This window comes from Capra hircus, chromosome 18 (genome assembly GCF_001704415.2).
Source record: "Capra hircus breed San Clemente chromosome 18, ASM170441v1, whole genome shotgun sequence".
Taxonomy (NCBI): domain Eukaryota; kingdom Metazoa; phylum Chordata; class Mammalia; order Artiodactyla; family Bovidae; genus Capra; species Capra hircus.
In genome coordinates, this window is record NC_030825.1 from 17,603,533 (window position 1) to 17,624,276 (window position 20,744).

Genomic DNA, 20,744 nt, shown 5'->3' on the forward strand with positions numbered 1-20,744 from the left:
TGTATCATAAATATTTGATGAATTAATAAATAAATGAATCCCATGCAAGGTGGTTCAAGAAAGCCCAGCTCCCAAGTTTAGACTCGTTGTTTACATCCTAATGCCCCAGTTTCCCTCTCTGTAAAATGAGAATGCTTTCTCCCCACAACTCCTGTTGCAAAGGAAAGTTCAGGATAGCTGAGGAACATTTTAACTTTGGAGTATAAAACTAGTATTTAATGACTGTTTTTCATGAAAATCTACTTGAGTCAAAAATTTTCTCTTCAAACCAAGTTAAATGCACCAAAATGTTAAAGAGACTAGAGAGTGAACTAAAAGGCTATTTGATCATAGAATTGTGTTGCGGTCAGAATATCTCAATTTTAGTTTTCAATGCGTCATAGATTACAAAACCAAGGACCACTTACTTTTTCTAAGCTTAATTGTCCTCAAGCTGAACTAGCAATGTTGGACCAGATAATGTAACTAGGTCAACTACACGTTTCAATCAAGCCACTGGATCTAAATGAGAATTTTTCAGGTAACTGCTGAATCTTAAAGAAAACCAGGAAATTCTTTTGAATAAAATCTGATAGAATTCCTAATGCATTCCAATGGCTTATGGAGTCCACTGTATAGAGTACATATAACCAGGACTACTCAGAAAACCCAAGATGGAAAATCAATATATCTGAAAGGCAGCATAAGGAGAAGGATAAATATGGAACACAAGTGTTATAAAATATTAATATAGAATCTAAGTGGTGCATATGCAGGTGTTTATTATAAAATTCTTTTGATTTTGCTACACACTTAGAAATATTCACATAGAATATTGGAAAAATTAAATCTCAACATCAATAGTTTAAGAGCTCAAATCTCTGGTAAATGCATTCTAGTATTCTGAGCTGTAGAGGTCTTCTTTCTCAGAATCACTGTGTCATCTCAGTTTCTAGACTGTCACTTTGAATGGTGATTCATCCAATAAGCAATTTTCAGAGGCTATCTGGAAACTTCTCAAGTCTCCAAGTAGGTAAGAAATATTCCAGAGCTGTGTCAAAATGCAAAGTGCAAAGAGGAAAGGAAGTGCCAGTGACCACATGCTTGTCCATTTTTGACCTCATTTAACACCATGAGAGAAGCAGGGTGGGCAGCCATGTGATCTCCTTATAGCAAAGTAAATGAAAGCCCCAGGAAATGAAGTGGCCTCCCCAGGGTCACACGAGTTCTTGAGCCAGGATTTGTACTTGAGTAATTGGACTCATCTTTAATAAAGCATGCTTCTTGCCAATACCAATTGCCTGAAGAGTAGTGCCTGTTCCTTCTCTGCCTAAATTCAATATCTACAGCACATCCACAGAGTCTCCTTAAGGGCCTATCTCTATTAAAATTGAGCCTTATTTTCAATCTTACTTTGGGATCATGAGAAGCACAAGCGGGAGACAAGAAAGAAGTCTTGGCTGTGTCAATTAAAGCCATACTTCAAGATGAGGGGACCCTGTGGAGGAAGCTATCTGCATCGTGCTCCTTTTTCTGGTTATTTCCTTACATACCTGACCAACGGCCAACCACCAGCACCTGTCCTCTTTCCATAAGGGCTTTGTCTAGCTGCCACAACCATTCTGCTTCTATGAGTAGCAGGCCATGTCAACATGGGATCAGCCCTCAGCCAGTGCCTCCATGTGGGATAAATTCTGGGGTGTGATTTACAGTTCTTAGCTCCCCAATGGGATGGAGTTCCAGTCACAATATTAAACCTTTTTGGTTTCTCTTCTTTCTCTTCCTTTGTGTGATGATTAACTTTGTGTGTCAAGTTGTCTAAGCCATGAATATTGAGCCAAACATTATTTTGGAGGTTTCTGTGAGACATAGAGAAGAGGGATGCGTCTGTAGACTTTGAGTAAGGCAGATTGCCCTCCATGGTGTGGGTGGGCCTTGTTCAATCAGCTGAAGGCCTGAATAGGGCAGAAAGCTGACTTTCCCCGAGCAAGAGGGAATTCCCCAGCAGAGTGGTTTTGGACTTCAACTGCAGCACTGACTTTTTGGAAATTCATCTGCAATATCAGCTCTGGCTGGTTCTCTAGCAGATGGCCTTTCAGCTTAAACTGCAAAGCTTCCCTGCATCTCCAGCCTGCCATCCTCCCACTTCAGGTTTTGAATTTGCCAAGACTTCAGGATCATGTGAGTCAATTCCTTGAATTAAATCTATTTCTTTGTATACATATACTCTTGGCTCTGTTTCTCTAGTGAACGCTGACTAATAAACCTCCCCACTCTGAATCTGGGGTTTAACCTCTGAAATGAATTACTTGTATTTGAATCCTGGTCAGAGGACTTATCTCTGGGGTAACTAAGAGATCCTGAGCATCTCACCGAGAAAAGATGTGATGCTCTGGGTGTCCTTGTCACTGCCTTGTGTATAGTATATCAATTAATTCTCACTATAACTTCTGTATGCACTAGGTACCATTGCCACCCCCATGTTACAGAGGAGAAAAATGAAATGCAAAGAGGTTAATCTGGGCTTAAGCCCTAAGTGACTTACTCCAGAGCTCACATCTCCAACCACTCTTCATTCACGCCTAACACTTATTTAGTCAAGAAAATAAAAAATCACCCTTCCACGCAAAACAACACATTTCTTCTGGATGCAAGTATAATACTTAGACTAGAAGCTTGACTCCACACTTAGGTCAACTTTTCCTGTAACAGGCCAACTTATCTGCTGCTGGGGGCAAAAATTCCTCTCTAAGAAACCTGTGCCACTTTGAAGAAAAGGAAACAGAGGAAGGGAGAGAAAAGAGGTAGGGTTGGGGCACCGAATGTACAAAAAAAGGACCTCAGGAGTCTTCTTGGAAAACAAACAGCTTTTGCAAAGCAACATTTTGATGAGTTAAGTGCAAATGAATCAAGAATAATGAGAAACACATGGGCTAAATTTTCCTTAAAATATACGAGTTTAAAAATTAAGAGGAAAAAGTGCTTGGGGAAAATGTGTTTTAAGTTTTAGCCAAACTGAAAACATTCACAAGATGGATCAAGATATTTGTCGAGCCCTCAAAATGACTAGCTTGGTCCATCCTAGACAGAGAGTGAAAAGGAGATAGATTAACACTGGAGGCACACAGGTTGGGCCAGCACAGGACCAAGCCTTAGCCTGGTTCCTGGAGAACCATAAATTGGAGATTCAAAGCAATATTGCTGTTCTTTCACTTATTTCTCCAAGTAACACAAGGCCCTGCATTGGGAATTTAATACTAAAGAATAAAGTAGTACAGTTGTTTCAAAAGGTGTTTGTTGACAACATGCAATGTATTTGATGGGGTTTTTTGTTTTTGTTTTTGTTTTTTTGGTTTTGTTTTTTAAAGTCCCTCACAGGTTGTGTTAGGCTTCCCTGGTGGCTCAGTGGTAAAGAATCCACCTGCAATGCAGGAGCCACAGGAACTGCAGGTTTGATCCCTGAGTTGGGAAGATCCCTTCAAGGAGGGTATGGCAACTTACTGCAGTATTCTTGCCTAGAGAATCCCATGGACAGAGCAGCTTGGCAGGCTACAGTCCATGGGGTCACAAAGAGTCGGACATGACTGAAGTGACTTACACGCATGCATGCACAAGCTGTATTAGCAAGAGGAGAAATGAGGAAGATGTGCTGGAATTCCAGAGGCTGGCAGGACTTACAAGCCAAAGGGAGTCAGCTATCGTTGCCAGCTTCAAGGTGACAAAAATGACAGAGGTGAAATAGAAGGACAAAGGACCACAGAGGCCCAAACTTCTCATTGCCAGCAGAACCATGATCCAGTCAGAGGAGAGGGGGTTTCCTGGAAGCCTGAGAAGGACTTTCTGTGAAGTCCTATGAATAACACTTCACGTTATGGATACTCTGTGAAAAACACTTGAACTTATGAATATTCCGTGAGTAACATTTGACATTGAAATTAGCTGTTCCCTTGAGAATGAACTTGAGATACCCACTATATTTTGCAGAAAGAAAAAAAGTCTCTTTAATCACTATCTGGAGTCTCACTCCTTCTCACTGCTCCTCTGTTCCAAAGCGTGGTCTGAAGAAGACCAGACGCCCCTGTGGCTATTGTTGACTCCACTCTATTTCCACAAAGGGCCAAGTGGAAGTCAAGCACCTGGATCTAGCAATAGACATCATGGAGATGGCCATGAGTCTGAGTGAACTCCGGGAGTTGGTGATGGACAGGGAGGCCTGGCGTGCTGCGATTCATGGGGTCCCAAAGAGTCGGACACGACTGAGCGACTGGACTGAACTGAACTGAACTGAGGAGCAATATACAGAATATTGGGTTTTCTAGTTGGGAAGATGGGCCAGCCTTGGACTTGGGTACAAAGAAAAGAAAGAGCATGTTTTTATAAGGAGACCCCACCTCCACTCCAAGCAACATGAAGGTATATTTTTTATTCTCTTGCTGGCTATTGTTTTACTGTTGTGGACATAAGGCCTTATGAAATTCAAAGAGTATGGGCTTTGGGCTTTCTGGCCAAGTTGTTTCAGTCCTCTTTAATATACAGAACTTCCTTAGGAAGGAAAAACACCTGACTATAGCTGAAATAAAAACCCAGAGGAAAAATATGTCTTTGTACCACATTCTCTCTGTGTTCAAAGAAAATCAATGCAAACAAGGATTTGGGGAAGAAAATAGGAGGAGAAAATCTTTTCTGCATAAAGGGAAAGAAAAATAGTTTTTTGAAGCTGCTTTGAAATAAAAGAGCCTCAATTTTAAAGGCAATCAGCTCATTCTCTCACTTAGGAAGTGAGCAAGCTAATTACCTTTTCCGGGCCTCAGTTTTCTCTTTTATAAAATGGGGACAGATATGCAGGGCATTGTGAAGATAAGAAGTGGGGTAGGTGATGTGTCTGGCACATAGCAGATAATGGGTATTTGAAAGCCTTTTGCTAGATCGTTGTTAACTAGTAGACAGAAAATGTGAAAGTGAAGTACAGCTCCATAAAAACAATGTTTTGGTTCCCATCTGTCTGCTGATCAGAAAAGGTGGAAGGAGACTTCTTAACGATCTTGGAGTCTCAGCAGAGCAGTGTGGGCCTCCCACACAGCAATAGTTCTATGGAGGTGGAGTGACATTTGTGAAGTGACTTGACTGACACTTTCAGCCATAAATATAAAAAGTAACCTCTGTCTTATTAAGGAATACAGAGAAGCCTCCTCTAGATTGCCCACCCACAACAGGAAAAGGGTTGGGCTTTGCCAGGAACGAAATTTATTCTCCAGATGCATTTTGGGAGTTATCAATAGAGCCATACTGGTCTTGCCTTGCGGGAATAGGATGGCCACCGCCGACCAGGAGAGGTGCTGCCCCCAGAAAAGCAACCTGAAAAGTCAAAGCCATTCATGCCTAAAAACTCCTGCCAGCAAACAAGGGTGGACTGTTTCAGAGGAATCACTCACTGCATCTTCTAAAGCTGCATTTCTTTACAGTATGTTTCTAAAGCCTTTAGAGACGTTGCATGCTTGTGAGTGTGAAGGAGCTGCATGCTCGCGAGTATGACGTTGTGTCCGACTCTTTGTGACTCTATGGACCATAGCCTGCCAGGCTCCTCTGTCCACGGGATTCTCCAGGCAAGAATACTGGAGGGGTTGCCATTTTCTCCTCCAGGGGATCTTCTCGACCCAGGGATCAAACCTCTGTCCCCTGCACTGGCAGGCGGATTCTTTACCACCAGCGCCACCTTAATACTTGGTTAGTAAGAATTAAGTTCTGTCATCCAGTTTGCTTGAGAAACGCTCTGATAAGCTCTGTAAAACAGGTCTCTTTAGCAGAGCTCTCAGGCGTGTGTACTTAGTCACTCAGGCGTGTCCACCTCTTTGTGACTGCATGAACTGTAGCCCACCAGGCTCCTCTGTCCATGGGATTCTCCAGACAAGAACACTGGAGGGGATTGCCATTCCCTTCTCCAAGGGATCTTCCTGACCCAGGGATCAAACCCAGTCTCAGCAGAGCAGTGCTGGGATTGCTTTCAATCCTGCATTGAAAGCAGATTCTTTACCATCTGAGCCACCAGAGAAGCCCTTAGTAGAAACCACCCCACTGATATTTATATGCTCTTCAAAGAACATAAGACTCTTCTAGAAGGGAATGAAACTTGGATTTTTTCCCGTATTAACTTGATCACAGCTCCCTTTCGGGGGTGGGGGGTGGTGGGGAGCATGTCAAGGACCACGTGATCCCAAGAATACGTTTTGGAGACAGCTAATATAAACAATTCATCTGACCGTTGTTTCTTCTCTTGGATCTTGACTGGAAAATTTATTTGATTATCTTTTGTTGTTGTTTACTGTTTTTACACCTCTAGTTTCCAAATTGACTGCACACCTTTGTCATTTGGGCATCTTTTTAAAAGCATTAACAATAACTTTAATTCTGGACCCCCCAGCCCAGATCCCCAGAGATGGCAGCTCGTGTGCCTATACTTATAAAATCCTTCACTGGGGAGTCTGGGGCCATCAACCTGGCACAGTTAACTGAGGCCTGACACTCGGGTCACTCTTTAACCCTGTATCATTGACAAAATTTTCCATCCTGTTATTATCACCAACTTCAAGTTGTTGCCATGGGTTTTATCTAAAAAAGTGATGGTGCCAACCCAAAGGGAATTTTGAAGCCTGCAGAGAAAGGGATAGTTTCTTTCCACTCTCTAGACTCAAGCCAGCGCAATCACTGGCTTTCTCTAAAACCCATTAATTCTATATTTAGGAAACTAAAAGGAAAGAGGGGGGAAAAAAAACACACCAACCACAACCTCACACATGATGGAAAACATTGTAGGTTCCCACTGGCTATATTGGCAAAATGCAGAATGAGTTGCCTTCTGTGGGGTGTTGCCATTCTCATGTTGGATCTTTCTTTTCTAAAGTAGGTGAGTTCATTTATCTTGGACCCACATTCCTCCAGACTGAGTAGGGATCTGGTATCTTCATCACCACAAGAGGTAGTACAATCTGGACACGCCAAGTCTCATAGATGCCTGCGAGCAGTTTTAAAAGGTTTTGGTTAGCTCCAATTTTATTAGAATGAAAGCTTTTCACAAGTAAGAGGTTTTATGGGAGTTATTTTTAAAGTAATGTGTTTTTATTGGTTTCTGGTAAGATCAGTGAAATCACATGGCATTTTTTAAAGAATTTTAAACCAAAAAAAGATGTTCAAACAACTTGCCTGAAACACAAAAGCCAGAAGAGTAAGAATAAAATATTGAACACAAGGGGGTTAATGCTAAGATGAAACAAAAACGTTCTGAGGAAGCAGAAGAAAGGGGTAAAGGAGGACGCCAAGCCAGAACAAAGATGAGCTGAGTCCAGTGTCTGAACTGTTGCTCCCGTGTTGAGATGCAAGTGCTTACATCTCTTTTGGAATCAATTGTCCCCACAAATATGGGGATCACCATTTGTTGTCTAGGTTAGTCATAGTTTTTATTCCAAGGAGCAAGCATCTTTTAACTTCATGGCCGCAGTCACCATCTGCAGTGATTTTGGAGCCCCCAAATATAAAGTCTCTCGCTGATTCCATTGTTTCCCCATCTATTTGCCATGAAGTGATGGGACCAGATGAATGTTGAGTTTTAAGTCAGCTTTTTCACTCTCCTCTTCCACTTTCATCAAGAGGCTCTTTAGTTCTTCACTTTCTGCCATAAGGGTGGTGTATTCTGCATTGATTCCCCATGAATAGTATGAAAAGACAAAAAGATATGACACTGAAAGATGAACTCCTCAGGTTGGCGGGCGCTTAATATGCTACCAGAGAAGAGTGGAGAAATAACTCCAGAAAGAATGAAGAGACAGAGCCAAAGTAAAAACAATGCCCAGTTGTGGATGTGACTGGTGATGGAAGTAAAATCCAATGCTATAAAGAGCAATTTGCATAGGAACCTGGAACGTCAGGTCCAAAAATCAAGGTAAATTGGAAGCGGTCAAACAGGAGATGGCAAGTGTAAACATCAACATTTTAGGAATCAGTGAACTAAAATGAACTGGAATGGGAGAATATAACTCAGATGACCATTTTATCTCCTACTGTGGACAAGAATCCTTTAGAAGAAATGGAATCACCCTCATAGTCAGCAAAAGAATCTGAAATGCAGTTCTTGGGTGTAGTCTCAAAAATGACAGAATGATCTCTGTTCATTTCCAAGGCAAACCATTCAGTGTCACAGTAATCCAAGTCTATACCTCAACCAGTAATGCTGATGAAGCTGAAGTTGAATGGTTGGCTTCCCTGGTGGCTCAGAGGTTAAAGTGTCTGCCTGCAATGCGGGAGACCTGGGTTTGATCCCTGGGTCAGGAAGATCCCCTGGAGAAGGAAATGGCAACTCACTCCAGTATTCTTGCCTGAAGAGTCCCATGGATGGAGGAGCCTGGTGGGCTACAATCCACGGGGTTGCAAAGAGTCAGACACAACTGAGCGATTTAACTAACTTAACTATGGAGACCTACAAGACCTTCTAGAACTAGCACCCCAAAAAGATGTCCTGTTCGTCATAGGTGACTGGAATGCAAAAGTAGGAAGTCAAGAGATACCTGGAACAACAGGCAAATTTGGCCTTGGAGTACAGAATGAAGCAGAGGCTAACAAAGGCTAAAGAGGTTAGCAAGGACTAACAGAGTTTTGCCAAGAGATCACACTGGTCATAGCAAACACCCTCTTCCAACAACACAAGAAAAGACTATATACATGAATATCACCAGATGGTCAATACCGAAATCAGATTGACTATATTCTTTGCAGCCAAAGATGGAGAAGCTATAAACAGTCAGCAAAAACAAGACTGGGAGCAGACTGTGTCTCATATCATGAACTCCTTATTGCCACACTCAGACTTAAATTGAAGAAAGTAGGGAAAATCACTAGATCATTCAAGTATGACCTAAATCAAATCCGTTATCATTATACAGTGGAATTGACAAATAGATTCAAGGGATTCGATCTGATAGAGTGCCTGAAGAACTATGAATGGAAGTTCGTGACATTGTACAGGAGACACGGATCAAGACCATCCCCAAGAAAGAGAAATGCAAAAAGGCAAAATGGTTGTCTGAGGAGGCCTTACAAACAGCTATGAAAAGAAGAGAAGCAAAAGGCAAAGGAGAAAAAGAAATATATACCCATTTGAATGCAGAGTTCCAAAGGATAGCAAGGAGAGATAAGAAAGCCTTCCTCGGTGATCAATGCAAAGAAATAGAGGGAAACAATAGAATGGGAAAGACTAGAGATCTGTTCAAGAAAATTAGAGATACCAAGGGAATATTTCATGCAAAGATGGGCAAAATAAAGGACAGAAATGGTATGAACCTAACAGAAGCAGAAGATATTAAGAAGAGGTGGTAAGAATACACAGAAGAGCTATATAAAAAAATTTTTCATAACCCAGATAATCACTATGGTGTGATCACTCACCTAGAGCCAGATATCCTGGAATGCAAAGTCAGGTGGGCCTTAAGAAGCACCGCTACAAACAAAGCTAGTGGAGGTGATGGAATTCCAGTTCAGCTATTTCAAATCTTAAAAGATGATGCTGTGAAAGTGCTGCACTCAGTATGCCAGCAAATTTGGAAAACTCAGCAGTGGCCACAGGACTGGAAAAGGTCAGTTTTCATTCCCATCCCAAAGAAAGGCAATGCCAAAGAATATTCAAACTACCACACAATTGCACTCATCTCACATGCTAGTATGGAGAAGGCAATGGCACCCCACTCCAGTACTCTTGCCTGGAAAATCCCATGGACGGAGGGGCCTGGTAGGCTGCAGTCCATGAGGTCATGAAGAGTTGGACACAGCTGAGTGACTTCCCTTTCAGTTTTCACTTTCATGAATTGGAGAAGGAAATGGCAACCCACTCCAGTGTTCTTACCTGCAGAATCCCAGGGACGGGGGAGCCTGGTGGGGTGCTGTCTATGGTGTCACATACAGTCAGACACGACTGAAGTGACTTAGCAGCAGCAGTAGCACATGCTAGTAAAGTAATCCTCAAAATTCTCCAAGCCAGGCTTCAGCAGTACATGAACCATAAACTTCTAGATGTTCAAGCTGGATTTAGAAAAGGCAGAGGAACCAGAGATCAAATTGCAAACATCCATTGGATCATCATAAAAGCAAGATAGTTCCCAAAAAACATCTACTTCTGCTTTATTGACTATGTCAAAGCCTTTGACTGTGTGCATCACAAACAAACTGTGAAACATTCTTAAAGAGATGGGAATCAAACCACCTGACCTGCCTCCTGAGAAATCTGTATGTAGGTCAAGAAGCAGCAGCTAGAACTGGACGTGGAAGAAGAGACTGGTTCCAAATTGGGAAAGTAGTACATCAAGGCTGTATATTGTCACCCTGCTTATTTAACTTTTATGCAGAGTACATCATGCAAAATGCCGGGCTTCTCACATTGTAGAATGTAATTTCTGGGCTCCTAGGGTGGCATGAAGCAATAAGAGCAGTCCCCGCCCCTGAGTAAGAGAGTAAGACCACAAGTTATAATGTCTCACCTGTTCCTTCGAAGAGTGGCTTGAAGCAATTCAGTCTTCTAGAAAGAACAATGAGACCCGAGTACAGGTTATGTCTGTGCATGTGTGCTAAGTCACTTCAGTCGTGTCCAACTCTGTGACCCTGTGGACTCTAGCCCACCAGGCTCCTCTGTCCATGGGATTCTCCAGTCAAGAATACTGGAGTGGGTCGCCATGCCTTCCTCCAGGGGATTTTCCTGACTCAGGGGTCAAAACCACCCCTCTTGTATCTCCTGCATTGTCAGGCAGGTTCTTTACCACTAGCACCACGTGGGAAGCCCCCACAGGTTATGGCTGTGCCATTGCAATTGCTTAAATTTGGACTCCTGCCCTTCCCAGAGATGATGATGGTATTACCCCAACTCTTTCTTTGAGTTGATATGAGTGTTAAAGGATTCATAATTTGGGGGAGGATCAAAAGTGTTATACATACTAAATTTCTACCAAACAAAAGGAGATTTCTGAGAATGCTGCTCTGTCCATTTAAGTTCCATGCAGTGGTATAGAGAAGATGCAAAAATGCTTTCATAAGGTAATGGTTGATGGACATTTATCAACAACTGGTTCACCTTCATAGTGTAATAAGGTGAAATTATGGCATTAAAGAATTTGAAGATTAAAAAATTTTAATACAATAAAATAATACTTTCATAAAGCATGGACCCATCTTACTGTAGATTCTTGTTGCTTTCACAGGATGTGAAAAGCACTCATTTTTGAAATGATAGCTTCAAGGGGACCAACTCTCATTATAAGCCCTGAAGAAGGACTCCACCCTTTTCCTCCAAGAATAGATTACCTTCAATCTTGAAATGCCACCTGGTTCCACCCAGATTCAATTTAACTATGGTACAATGTTATTTAGTACTGAGTTCATTCATTAAGGGTGTAAGTTGAGAAATGGAAAGGTTGAGCCCAGGGCTGCTTGGAGATTCTTAAATGGAGAAAAGATTAAGTTGTGTTCAATATATTGACCTCCTACCACTGAGAGTGCATGCCTCTAACATCTCCCGTTTCTTTTCAATGATGGAATGTTCCACCATTTCCCCCTCTTACTGGGTGACATTATAACAAGTCACGAATGTTGCTCACCAAAGGTACGTGGCTCCTCACATCATAGAGTGTAATTCATGGCCTCCTGGTGTGGGGTGAAGCAATAAGACCAGTTCCCCCTGGACCAATGAGTTGTGAGGAGAAATGATGTGTGTCACTTTGAATCTGGAAATTTTAACAGCTAATAAAAGTATCTTCAGAAACATGCTTTCTCTGCCATGGCACCTAGCAACACTTCTGGTATTAGCCTACATCCCAAAGTATGGAGAAAGGAAACGAAGTCCCCAGTTGACCCCAAATGCTCATGCACAAGACCTTAGTTTTGATATTTTAAACTGCTGAAATTTTAGAATCACCTGTGCTTCTAGCCTAACCTAGCCTGTTGACTAAAGCAAATTAGGAAGGTAGAGAATATTTAGATCAATTTACTGACTGTCTATACTTATGATAAGCCATTCCAAAACCTAGAGATTGAAAACAACCATTATCTTATTTGCTTATGATTCTGTGGGCCAGCAATTTGGGTTGGGCTCAGCTGAGTGATTCTTTTGTTTATTCCACCTGAGTCACTGCTATACCTGCAACCATGGGTAGACAGGGTAGAAGCTGGCTTGTCTAGGGAGTCTCAACCAGAAAGCCCCATCTATGTGCTTTGTGTGTTTAGCCTTCAGCAGGTTAGCTGAGGATTCTTTATCTAAGCCTCAGTAGGGCAAGAGAGTGAGAATACAAGCTATAGTGTCTCCAGGGTCTATGATAAGAACTTTCACTTTCCATTGAGTAGAGCAGGTCACTGGTACAGACGTAAAGGAGTAGAAAAATAAAACATGAATTCATTGTAGGAGCAGGAAAATCATATTTAAAGGGGTATAAATATAGGGAAAGAAGGGATGTGTGGCTTTTGGGGGCAATCTATTATTAACACACCATCTTATGATTAGAATACTGGTCCAGAGAGTTTAGACGTTGAAATGGAGTACTGTCCACTGTTTTTAGCATCATCAACAAGATTGTATTGAAGAAAGATTAGCTCAAAACGACCATTGTTTGTGTCCCACAAAGAGCCGTCATCACATGGTCTCCATGAGGTTACTTGGCCTCCTTATATTACATGTGTCTTTCAACCAGTGACCACTCCAACTCCCGAGATACTTGGGTCATCTCCTCTGTTATTATTTATGCAATGTTAAAAAAAAAAACACACATCAGTCTCAGGAAGATGACTTGAAAAAGTCAGATAAGAGCCCCAGCCCCCGCAGTTTCACTTAAGTAGGTTGGAACTTCCCACAGTGGTTTCCACAAATAGGTCAATGACTGATACCTGAAACCGTGAAGGCCACAGGAGTAATTTGGATATGATGCAAAAAGAAACCCTCCTTTGGAAAGTAGACAACTTGATGAAAACCCTGATGAATAATAATAGCTATTTCTAAATATTCAGAGTACTCTAATATCACTACCACTGAGAGTATTGAGGTACCACTAAGGCAGGAACCCCTTAGAAGAAATGGAGTAGCCATCATGGTCAACAAAAGAGTCTGAAATGCAGTACTTGGATGCAATCTCAAAAACGACACAATGATCTCTGTTCATTTCCAATGCAAACCGTTCAATATCACAATAATCCAAGCCTATGCCCCAACCAATAATGCTGAAGAAGCTGAAGTTGAACGGGTCTATGAAGACCTACAATACCTTTTAGAACTAACACCCAAAAAAGATGTCCTTTTCACAGGTGACTGAAATGCAAAAGTAAGTAGTCAGGAAACACCTGGAGTAACAGGCAAATTTGGCCTTGGGGTACAGAATGAAGCAGGGCGAAGGCTAATAGAGTTTTGCCAGGAGAAGTCACTGGTCATAGCAAACACGCTCTTCCAACAACGTAAGAGAAGACTCTACACATGGACATCACCAGATTGTCAATGCCACAATCAGATTGATTATATTCTTTGCAGCCAATGATGGAGAAGCTCTATACAGTCAGCAAAAACAAGACCAGGAGCTGACTGTGGCTCAGATCATGAACTCCTTATTGCCAAATTCAGACTTAAGTTGAAGAAAGTAGGGAAAACCACTAGAGTATTCAGGTATGACCTAAATCAAATCCCTTATAATTATACAGTGGAAGTGAGAAATAGATTTAAGGGACTAGATCTGATAGAGTGCCTGATGAACTATGGACGGAAGTTCGTGACATTGTACAGGAGACGGGGATCAAGACCATCCTCATGGAAAAGAAATGCAAAAAAGCAAAATGGCTGTCTGGGGAAGCCTTACAAATAGCTGCGAAAAGAAGAGAAGAGAAAAGCAACAGAGAAAAGGAAAGATATTCCCATCTGAATGAAGAGTTCTAAAGAATAGCAAGGAGAGATAAGAAAGCCTTCCTCAGTGATCAGTGCAAAGAAATAGAGGAAAACAACATAATTGGAAAGACTAGAAATCTCTTCAAGAAAATTAGAGATACCAAGGGAACATTTCATGCAAAGATGGGCAAAATAAAGGACAGAAATTATATGGACCTAACAGAGGCAGAAGATACTAAGAAGAGGTGGCAAGAATATACAGAAGAACTGTACAAAAAAGATCTTCATGACCCAGACAATCATGATGGTGTGATCGTTAATCTAGAGCCAGACATCTTGGAATGTGAAGTCAAGTGGGCCTTAGAAACAAAGCTAGTGGAGGTGATGGAATTCCACTTGAGCTATTTCAAATCCTGAAAGATGATGCTGTGAAAGTGCTGCACTCAATATGCCAGCAAATTTGGAAAACTCAGCAGTGGCCACAGGACTGGAAAAGATCAGTTTCCATCCCCATCCCAAAGAAAGGCAATGCCAAAGAATGCTCGAACTACCACACGATTGCACTCATCTCACACACTAGTAAAGTAATGCTCAAAATTCTCCAAGCCAGGCTTCAGCAATACATGAACCATGAACTTCCAGATGTTCAAACTGGTTTTAGAAAAGGCAGAGGAACCAGAGATAAAATTGCCAACATCCGCTGTATCATCGAAAAAGCGAGAGTTCCAAAAAAACTTCTATTTCTGCTTCATTGACTATACTAAAGCCTTTGACTGTGTGGATCACCATAAACTGGAAAATTCTGAAAGAGATGGGAATACCAGACCTCCTGACCTGCCTCTTGAGAAACTTATATGCAGGTCAGGAAGCAACAGTTAGAACTGGACATGGAACAACAGACTGGTTCCAAATAAGAAAAGGAGTCCATCAAGGCTATATATTGACATCCTGCTTATTTAATTTATATGCAGAGTACATCATGAGAAAAGCTGGGATGGATGAAGCACAAGCTGGAATCAAGATTGCCAGGAAAATATCAATAACCTCAGATATGCAGACGACACCACTCTTACAGCAGAAAGTGAAGAGGAACTAAAAAGCCTCTTGATGAAAGTGAAAGAGGAGAGTGAAAAAGATGGCTTAAAGCTCAACATTCAGAAAACTAAGACCATGGCATCTGGTCCCATCACTTCATGTGAAATAGATGGGGAAACAGGAGAAACAGTGTCAGACTTTATTTTTGGGGGCTCCAAAATCATTGCAGATGGTGAGTGCAGCCATGAAATTAAAAGACGCTTACTCCTTGGAAGGAACGTTATGACCAACCTAGATAGCATATTCAAAAGCAGAGACATTACTTTGCCAACAAAGGTCCATCTAGTCCAAGCTATGGTTTTTCCAATAGTCATGTATGAATGTGAGAGTTGGACTACAAAGAAAGCTGAGCGCCAAAGAATTGATGCTTTTGAACTGTGGTGTTGGAGAAGACTCTTGAGAGTCCCTTGGACTGCAAGAAGATCCAACCAGTCCATCCTAAAGGAGATCAGTCCTGGGTGTTCATTGCAAGGACTGATGTTGAAGCTGAAACTCCAATACTTTGGCCACCTGATGTGAACAACTGACTCATTGGAAAAGACCCTAATGCTGGGAAGGATTGGGGGCAGAAGGAGAAGGGGACGACAAAAGTTGAGATGGCTGGATGGCATCACTGACTCTATGAACATGAGTTTGGGTAGACTCCAGGAATTAGTGATGGACAGGGAGGCCTGGCATACTGCAATTTGTGGGGTCCCAAAGAGTCAGACACGACTGAGTGACTGAACTGAACTGAAGAGTATTGAAAGCTGAATAAAGCATATTCTTTCTGGAGGATGAAGTTATTATCTTCATCAAAATGTGAGGGGCTTGGATAAGTGGTGAAGAGGACATAGGAATTCTATGTTGATTACTTGCTTGTACAATTTGAACAGATTGGAAATACAATCCACTGAAAAAGGATAGTTGCCAGAAGGAAAAAATTATGAAGTATTCCCTGGTGGCTCAGACGATAAAGTGTCTGCCTGCAATGCCAGAGACCTGGGTTCGATCCCTGGGTCAGGAAAAATCCCCTGGAGAAAGAAATGGCAACCCACTCCAAGATTCTTGCCTGGGAAATCCCATGGACAGAGGAACCTGGTGGGCTGCAGTCCATGGGATCACAAAGAGTCGGACACGACTGAGAGACTTCACTTTCACTTTTAAGGAGCCAATGGCAGACCACCTAGTCCCCATCAGCAGCCCACCCACCACTCTACCTTCACCTGTCAGCCCACCTGGCTAAAGCTCCAGAGTCCATAGGCTCAGCCCTCCTGTCTCCTGGATTCTTGGGCCTGCGGTATCTTCATCTTCTGGTGTCCAGAGAAGGGCTAGAGGAATACCCAGGAAGCATGGTTCCCAGACCTGACATGGCAGATTCTGCTTTCTTTCTACTGTTGCACAGACAAGGCAATAGGCAAGGGGCACATGAGGTCAGGAATTGCTCACTCAGCCACATCTCCTCTGAAGGCTCCAGGGAGACAGCAAGACTCTTGCTCTCTCAAATGGAATGTGAGCGACCTTCCCTGGGGACAATTGGATAGATCCAGCTCCAAGAGGTTCCAGAATTTGAAAGGGCAGCCAGCCTCTGGGCTGGTTGTGAAGGTTGTAGGAAAATTGTAGTGTGTGCCCTTGGAGTCGCTCCCTGCAGGTCGGCTCTCTGCCGCTTGCCTGTTCTTTCTGCCCTATGCCAACAGTCTAGCTGCTGGTAGTGGAGTGGTGACCCTTGAGAGAAGGAAATGAGTCTGCCTGTACCAGGAAGGCACCCTGAGCTAGACAAAGGGGCTGCAAAGCCTCTCCCATGCCTAATTTACACCCATGAGCCCATTTCATTCTTACCCCACCATAGTTTTAACCACTCAAATATCTCTAGATAACATTGTAACAGAATGTTTGAGCTAAGACTAGACTTCTGAAATTTTGAGAGCCAAGGATATGATGCCATTTTTAAGCTGCCAACAGATTTCTAATTCAAAACACTAGTAACTAACTAAATTTATTTACTATTTATTTACTAACATTAGTAAAGAAAATACACATAAATTCAGTGAGTGCTGGGAATGCATGAATGCATGCGAAGTTGCTTCCGTCGTGTCTGACTCTTTGCAACCCTATGGACTGTAGCCTGCCAAGTTTCCATTTCCACAGAATTCTTCAGGCAAGAATACTGGAGGGGTTGCCATGCCCTCCTCCAGGGGATCTTCCTGACCCAGGGATCAAACCTATGTCTCTTACATCTCTTGCACTGGGAGGCAGGTCCTTTATGATTAGCGCCACCTGGGAAGCCTGTGCTGGGGGATAGAAGGGAATCTTTCAGGCTGGAATATAGAAAGTAAATGGGATCCTACTGAACACATCATAGAAGTGGAAGCTGGAATCCGGAGTGTTTGGGGAAAGCATCTTCAAAGGTGGAAGGCAGTAGTCTTGGCAGAGCCCCGGAGCACCACTCAACTACATGCCTTGGGTAAACAGGGCAGAAGTGGGAAGGGGCACAGAAGTCAAGGTGATGTCAAGCTCCCTTCTTCCATTCCCTACTGGTATCATAGCTGAGTAAGTGATGGTTTCACTGAAGGTGTGGATAAGGCTCCTGATATGGCAGTCAGTGCCTCCTTCTACATGGAGGAAGGGATAACCTGTTGGTCAACCCACCCTTCCTAATTTCCCACTCCACTGGTCAAGGCTCAAGTCACTCTGCTGCACCATTCAAGGAAGGATGTGTTGGAGAAGCAGGGCTAATGCAACAGAAATGAAAACCCATGCCGCCAACTGTATAAGTCATCCAAGTCCATAACTGACACATTAATGGACAGCCAAAGATCGGGAGAGGGGCTTCCCAGGTGGCACTAGCGGTAAAGAACCTGCTTGCCAATGCAGGAGACCTAAGAGACTCAGGTTTGATCCCTGGGGCGGGAAGATCCCTTGGAGGAGAGCATGGCGCCCACTCCAGTACTCTTGCCTGGAGAATCCCATGGACAGAGGAGCCTGGTGGGCTACAGTCCATACGGCCACAAAGAGTCGACACGACTTAGCAAACACGCAAAGATCAGGAGAAGGTGGATGATCCACTCAGGATAACTTGCAGCCCAAAACGAACACACAAAAATGACTCTGGAGAAAACAGAAAATTCAGGAAACAGCAGAGAATTTTCCACCCCAAATCGAATAAGGATGCTCAAAGATATTTAAGATTCTTGGAAAAGAATAGGCCACTCTGAAAATGAAGCAATCAGAGGATAAGAAAAAGTGCTTTGAAAATAAACATGTGATAATACTGTGGATGTTTGTGCTTACTTACTGAGCATTCATTCCATTCTTACACATTCCCCAAAGAACTCCCCTTTGGTAGCGCTGTCCACTCATCCCAGGGATTCCATGCTATGCACATTTTGGTTATAACCATAAGAGTGTGGGAGGCAAAGAGGGTGGAGGTAGAGTGGCCTAAAGAATGGTCCCTAAAGATGTCCGTGTCTTAGCCTTGGAGCCTGTGAATATGTTATCTTACATGGCAAAGGGATTTTGCAGATGTGATTAAGTTAAGGATCTTGAGATGGGAAAATTGTTCTGAATTATATGGGTGAGTCCTTTGTAATCATGAGTCTTATGAGAGGGAAGCAGGAGGGTCAGGATGATAGTAAGAGATGTAACAATGGAAACAAGAGATCGGAGTGATGTGGAGAAGTGGTCCAAAGCCAGAGAATTGAGGTGATTTCTAAAAAATGAAAGGCAAGAAAATGCATTTTCCCCTAAAGGAGGATAGCCCTGCCATCACCTTGATTTTAGACTTCTAACTTCCAGAACTGTAAAAGAATAAATCTGTGTTTTTTTCAGCAACTGTTTGTGGTAATTGGGAATAGCGGTGATTAAAAAAAAAAAAAAAAAAAACCCTAACATAGGAAGTATTACTGATTTAGTGGATAGATATCAAGGATGATCAATGTACTGAAATGTATATGCAGTTGCTTACAATGAAACATCACTTGACCAAAATGGCAATAGCACCAAAGTTGAGAAACATCGGAAGCTACGCAGAAATATTTTTTCTCCTTTGCCAGTGGTTGGGCCAAGAATGGGCGCATGATAAAATTCAGCCCAAGAGTTGTAAAGAGGGTTTGGCTGGGTTTCTCAGAGGTCTCCTCCTCTGGAAAGACATTAACAAAGAAGTACACATACCATGGTTGGATGGAATCAGCGACTCAATGGGCGTGAGCTTGAGCAAGCTCCGGGAGATGGTGAAAGACGGGGGAGCCTGGTGTGCTGCAGTCCACGGGGTCGCAAAGAATCGGACACAACTGAGCAACTGAACAACAACAAAATACATACCAAGTTCCTCCTGGAACTCATCCTACAGCCATGATGAAGTTCTGTGGATAACAGAGCAAAGACGGAAAGCATTTAAATCATTGTGACATGTTTAGACAGGTAAATCAACCAACCCCGAACCCCGTCCCACCTCTGAATCTACAGTTCTGCAATTTTTTTACAAAAAGACCTGAATGCTTAAGCCATTGGAATTTGACTTTCTGTTGCAGAAAGTGTGTTCTGAATGATACAATTGCAAAAATATTGATAGAAGCGTTTGAAACGTAAGGCCAAAGATGACTCCTCAAAAGAAAAAGACACAAACTAAGTAGAAACTTCATGAATTTAAGCTAGCAACGTAGACATCCCAGCACATGCAAACTGGAGGCATTGAATTAATCAAAGAACACAGTCATACCATGGAATATCATTAGGCAATAAAAGGAACAAAGAACTAGTACCTGCTACGACATGGATGAATCTTGGAAACATTACACCAAGTGAAAAAGCCAGGCACCAAATGTCCCATATTTTATGATTCTGTTTATATGAAGTGTCCAGAATAAGTAAAACTATACAGACAGAGAGTAAACTAGTGCTGGACTTGGGATGATGAGACGATGGAGAGTGACTATAATGGGTAGCAGTTTATTGGGATTTTTTTTGAGATGATGAAATTCTTCTAAAATTGTGATGATGATTGCACAGCTTTGTGAGTATACAGAAATGTTGAATTATATAGTATGTGAATTATAGCGCAAGAAAACTATTAAAATAATTTTTAAAATATTTTTAAATGTTCTATACATAAAAGTCCATAATTAACAGAAACATCAAATACTAAGTAGGATTGAAAAATGAAATTCACATTTCAATATATATTTATAAAAGCTTGTAAAGAGTATAAACATTGCCTACAACATGTAAGATTCAAAACTACATCTGTTTTGTTAAAACAATATGGGATATTGAAAGAAAGGGTCAAATAATCTGAAAACTAAAAAAATTATTTGAGCCTATAATTTTATACTCAACTAAACTATAAAAATGGTAAGTGTATTGTGAGGAGGGGGTGGATATCAAACACGCAAGGATGTAGAGTTTTCCCCCACATATCATTTCCCAAAATTCACTTGATAGTGTAATTCTGGAAACAGGAAAGGAATAAAAGAAAACATGGGGTTCAATAATAGGGCATCTAACTGAAGACTGAAATGAGGAGAATCCCAGGATGAGCTCTGTGAAGCAGATCTAAAAAACAATATATCCAAGTTTGAAAGTTTGAATTCGCAGTCAGAAGGCTATTTAAAAGGCTTCAAGAAGAAAGTTGTCTCATTCTTAATAGTATGATTAAGTTTTTCTGTGCTCAGTCACTCAGTCATGCCCAACTCTTTTGTGACCCCATGGACTGTAGCCCACCAGGCTTCTCTTATCCATGGAATTCTCCATGTTCTGAATAATACAATTCAGAACCCACTGGAGTGGGTTTCCATTTCCTGCTCCA